Source organism: Passer domesticus, chromosome 6 (assembly GCF_036417665.1).
Source record: "Passer domesticus isolate bPasDom1 chromosome 6, bPasDom1.hap1, whole genome shotgun sequence".
Lineage (NCBI taxonomy): Eukaryota > Metazoa > Chordata > Aves > Passeriformes > Passeridae > Passer > Passer domesticus.
In genome coordinates, this window is record NC_087479.1 from 44,162,703 (window position 1) to 44,168,646 (window position 5,944).

The following is a 5,944-nucleotide window of genomic DNA, read 5'->3' on the forward strand; positions in this document are numbered from 1 at the left end:
TTAGAGCAAAATTCTGATCAGGTTAAAAAAATTGTATTGAAATAAAACTGATTGCTTGTTTCTATGCTGCTTGCTTACCTTCCTAAACTGCTCTCTAGCTAAGGAGGAAGCACAGCACACACAGGTGGAGAGCAAATTGTCAGGTTCAAACAAATTCCAATTTGAAACTAGAAAACCCAGCTGTAGTTGGTTTCTGTCTTTGTTCCATTTTCTGCTTGGTTGGTTTATTTTTGAAAACACAAATGTAGGTATTAAGTGTGATGCCATTATAGTTGTCAATGCATCTGAATCAGAACTGTGCACTGAACAGAAAAAAACAAATTATATTAAAAATATGTAACAATATCTGGTAATGCTGAACAGGCCACAGCATTTATATGCTTTGTTATGTTATGAAAATGTATGTAACTTCCCATTTCAACAGCACTAAGTCATGGTTTTTGTTTGGTCATTTGGCTTTTTAAAAATTAATCATTTAATACATAAAATAGTTATGAGTTAAAGTTTCTTTTTTTCAGGTGTTCATATCATTCCTATCCCAAGTTGCAGGTAAGAATAAATGTTTTTGTTTGAAGGACATCAAATGCTCAAACTGTTTCTCTCAGCATGTCTTTTACAAAAGAATAGTAATATTTCTTTCACAAGAATGTAATACTGCAATGCCATCCAAATCTTTTATTGATGCAAGGGAGTTCTTGGTTAAAACACTCATCTTTTTATAAACAAGACATGCATTATTTTATGTACTAGAATTCCTTCAGTGATATCTGTGGTTCACCTCACACTTGTGCTTCTGTGTATGATTAAACAGCAAGTATGCAGGCAAGGTTTTATGCTAATTGGAAGGATCTGTCCAACCACTGACTGTCTAAAATGGGCTTTATTCTAAGTTCCAGAGGGTAAGAGGTGCTTTCAAACGTTGTCTGATCTGTTGACAAATGAGAGGCAGACAAAAATGTTGCTCTGTAGATTTCCTACATTGCCGAGCAAGAGAAAATAGCATCTGGAATTTTTGCCTGTTTCTGGTCCTCAAGGCCCAAGTCTAACTGGCTCCTGTCTTTCCCTTGCACATTCTGATTCCAGTTCAGGATAGTTAGGAAGGGATCTTCTCCTAAGGCCACCTGAACCCAAACTGCCAAGTGGGACTGCCCCAAATAACCCTGGGCAGCTGATTCATTAGTGTTTGAGCTTTTTTCCATCTGCAGTGTATGTAAAGGAACAGGGCTGAATATTCAAATCTGCCTCTAACATCAGCAACCCCTACCTGTGCAGGGATGTTCTTTACAACTTAATTATTCTCTTAAAATCCTTGATCAAATATAAAACTCTTATTCAAATATAAATTCCCAGGGTATGTGCAAGATGAGTTATAAAAATTTGGGCTTTTCATGAAAGATGTTTCTGAAAGGTACTGTAATTAGTAAACAGGGTTCAAAGTTGTCTCTTCAGGGGTCAGAGTGTATACTGAGAGCAGCAAGGCTTAGTCCAGAAGTGTGACTTTTGGGAAGATGACACTGTAGTCATAGAATCGTAGAACATGCTGAGTTGGAAGGGACCCATCAGGATCATCAAGTCCAACTCCTGGCCCAGCACAGGACACCCCAAGAATCCCACCCTGTGCCTGAGGGCATTGTGCAAACACTTCTTGAGCTCTGTCAGGTTTGGTGCTGTGGCCACTTCCCTGGGGAGCCTGTTCCAGTGCCCAGCCACCTCTAGGTAAAAAACCTTTTTCTAATATCCAACCTAGACCTGCTCTAACACAACTTCAGGCCATTCCCTCGGGTCCTGGCACTGGTCACCAGAGAGAAGAGACCTGTACCTGCCTCTCTCCTTCAGAAGAAAATTGTAGACTACACTGAGGTCTCCCTTCAGTCTCCTCTTCTCCAGGCTGAGCAGACCAGTGACCTCAGCTGCTCCTTGCACGCCTTCCCCTCAAGGCCCTTCACCATCCCCATGGCCCTCCTTTGGACACTTTCCAATGGCTTCATGTCATTTTTATTGTGGCACCCAAAACTGCCCCCAGCACTGCAGGTGAGGCCACCCCAGTGCAGAGCAGAGTGGGACAATCCCCTCCCTTGCCTGGCTGTCCCTGATGTCCCCAGGACAGGGTTGGCCCTCGTGGCTGCTGGCTCAGATTTAATTTCCTTTAATGAGTTGGTGGGTTGGCAAGGTAGGTGAAAGATTGGTTTCCTGTAGCACCACATCTGTGATGAAGTGCCGGAGCACGCAGTTGTTCATTTTGGAACAATCTGGTTTATGGTACAGCTGAATTTGTAGTCAGTTTCAGATGATTATTTCTTACTTAGACTAAATCCTACTTATCCTCAGTCAATTTATGTAGTTCAAATTTAAGTAATTTTTTACATACTTGGTTGTGACTGATGCCTAACTTCTTCAGGGCCATTTAGAAATAAGAGAATGCTTCTTGGTGTTGAAAACACTGAATGCCAATGTTACTGTGAAGTATGTTACTGTTCACTGTCATTCTTTAGGAGTATTTTTACTTGAATTACAAGCAAGTCATTCTGCCATTGACAATTAAATTGACTATTCACAGTGTTACACTTGAATACAATCCATGCTTTAAAAAACATTATTTATGCAGCAAATTAATAAAATTTATTGTCTTTGTTTGGGATTTAAAGTAGGTTTTAAAGCACACCTGTTAAAATTTAAAACTTTATATTCCTGGCTGAAGTAAGAGAGGCAGTCAGTATTGTTACTGAGACAGCAATTCTTCAGAGTACAAATGTTTACAAGTCTGGCTGCAAGTTATTAGCGTTGCGCAGTGTAGCAGAGGAAGCCAGATGTTCACACAGAAATCATTCCAGCCCTGTGGTAATTATATGCTGTAACTGATAGCAAAATTATATGCTAGAGAAAATTGACTCATTTGTACTGTGCTAGCATGGAAAGTCACACTTAGTAAGTGCCATATCAAGAACAATAAGGTAGTTCCTTGAACTTGCAGTCTAAGTTTTACCTAGCTATGCTGCTGCATATGTGTGTGTATATATACATTGTGCTATTTTATATATATAAAACATATTACTTTCTATTCAACAGCTGTTTAACAAACAAACAGAAAAATCTATGTGAAGATTTCTTTATCCAGAGGAAAACTCTTGATTTATCAACCACAACTAAATAAATGAAGTGTTACAATGGCATGTTAAGGAGCTACAGTTTCAGATCTTAATAGGTGCTTCCAGAAATAAAGGGGGAAAAAGCAAACATCTTAATGCACAGTGATCCATTTGTTTTTTGAGATTCCAGCTGTGATTATGAAGCTTTATTGGATAGGTGGTACGCATAGGAAAATCTTTATGTGCTTGGAATTACATCTCATTAGATTTAAACTAATCATCAGCTTTTCATTCCAGGTTATCCACCAGTTGGAAGTAGGTACTCAAATACAGTTCATACAAACGGTTGTGGCATACAGAAGCTAAAGTTAGTTCATCTAATTCCTGACTATCACAACCAAAATAATTATCTTCAGTCAGGTACAATAAAAACAAAAATTGCCTCCAGATATTTTGATGTTATATAGGTAAAAATTTATAAATTTGTCTAGATAATACACTTTCAATATAGTGTATCATAGATTGTTGATTTGCAACTGCTTGTGTTTATGTTCTTAAGCAGCAACAGGGCAGATCAGCCAAAGGTAATGGAGACACCACTACTTATTATTTTAATGTCTTTTTTTGCTGAAAAATTGCCAGGCATTCCAGGGACATAAGATTGATAGATATCTTAAAATTATTGGAAGTTTTATTATGGATTACTTTCCATATAGATCACTTTTAGCACAAGCCCCTGAATGCTTCTGCATTTACCCCCGTTTGCCACCAAGGGACACTGTTTCTCTATAAATGAGAAGCCTTGAGGGCTACGGGATTTTCTTTGGTCTTGGGATTCGGAACGTCTCAGTAATATTTAGATAATTATGTGAACTTGAAATGCCGTGAAGTTGTTAAAAAACCCCTGGGTTTTGCTGTCCTTAAGTTAGTGCTGTTTAGATGGAGCAGCACGTTTTCATTTAAGCAGCAGCAAAATATTTGAATTTCAGTTTTAATTTACAAAAGTATTTCTTTACCTAAATATAGCTTGCTCAAAACATTTTTACATGCTTTATTTCATTATTTATTATTATAATTTTATATAGTCTTTTATTTTGATAGGCGTTGAAACACAAAGTATTTTCACACCCTACCAGCACAGATACTGCTCAGGACAGCAGCAGGGGCTGGGTGTGGACATCCCTCAGCAAATGCTCCAGGTGTGGAGCCTGTTTGCTTTTATTTGCCAGAAGCCATCAGAAGGGTAAAACACACATTCAAGTTAAAGGTCGTGTTCCCCTTTCAAATTCAAATTGTCATTTATTTGCTGTAATGGCAGGGAAGGAGACCCTGAGGGGGAGCATGCTGGCATGTGTTCTTTAATTTTTATTTGCTTGAGTTTTTTTCTGTTCTACTCACTTCAGAGTAAGTACAAGAATTAAGACAAGGAATTGAAAGTTTCTTGGGATTATTCTCTTCAGTTTTTGTGATGTCCTTTGGTTTCTTTTCTTTCGTTTTCCTCTTTCCTTAGATGGGAAGAAAGTAAATACAAGTTCAAGATTCATCTTGTATTCTTACAATGTAAAGTACAACATACATTCCTTTTCCTCTTTTTGAAATGGGTTGTTAAGGCTTGGTTTTTATCAATTCTGTGTATTTTCTAGTCCACACAGTAGTTTAGCTGGCACTCTATACTTTCTGCATATAATGGTTTTCTGGTTTCAAAATGTGCTAGAAGTAACACCAGTTTTTGGTGAGAAAAGTACATTTATTTCACTTGTGAATCTTTAAATTTGGTATTATATAGATTATGCTCCTTTCTGAGAACCCTTTTAAGACTCTCCTGGGGTGATCAAAAGCACATTGACTTTTACCAGAAAACTGAGAATATTTTCTTTCCTAAAATCATTAGGATTTTTACACATTTGTCTTTTTATTCAGGTTTCTTAACATCACTGCAATTGTGCAGTTCATTTGCCTCAAAAACATGTCATTATCTTACTTAATAGAGATGTTTCTAAATCTAATTAGCATGTGTTTAGCCTGTATTTTTAACACTAATGATTTCCTTTAATATTTAATTGCAGAGCCTTTTTAAGAGGCAGACTTGTTAGGTAGCAGCAATTAAAAAAAAAAAAAAGATAAAAACAGTACTTACCATTTCAAAACAATAGAATCATTTCCTTGTAGTTGTACATGTTTTTTCTCTCTTTTTTTCAACCTGTGTAGCTTACCCTGTGTTTTAGGGGCTACAAAGTCCAAGAAACCACATAACTGCACCAAATCTCAGTGTCTTTTCCTGTAAGTAAAAATGTTTCAACATTTAAGGGTTACTAATTGCAGTATGTAGATGAAAGGACAAACATACAGAAATGTGCTTCAAGACAAATATTATGTTTGTGTTAAAAATTATTCATCTGATACTGAGATAGAAAGATCCTCAATTGATGTAGATCTGTATCACAGAAGCTCAGAATTTCATGCAGGGCTGATGACTTCATATAACCCATAGTATGAAAAAAAAGAAGTGAATCTGGAAGCAGGTTTGGAAAACCCTGTGTAGAATGCAAATGCTGTGTAAAAAATGAAATTTCCCTGTCTTACTGATGCTTTCATACATGAATAATATGCACAGAGATGTACACACAATAATTAGATTTGATTCTTTGACGGACTAGGTATATTTTACAAAATGTAAATTTGATAGAGAGAAGCTCAGTGTCTAGATTTGGATGTGATTAAATTACACAGAGACAAACATTTTTCTTTAGTAGAAACTGAACATTCTGCTTAAAAGTAGAGCATAAATTTCAAAACTTAAACAAGTTAAAATATTTTTATGTTGTTTTGCATGGTTAATAATAAATACTGTGATTGCT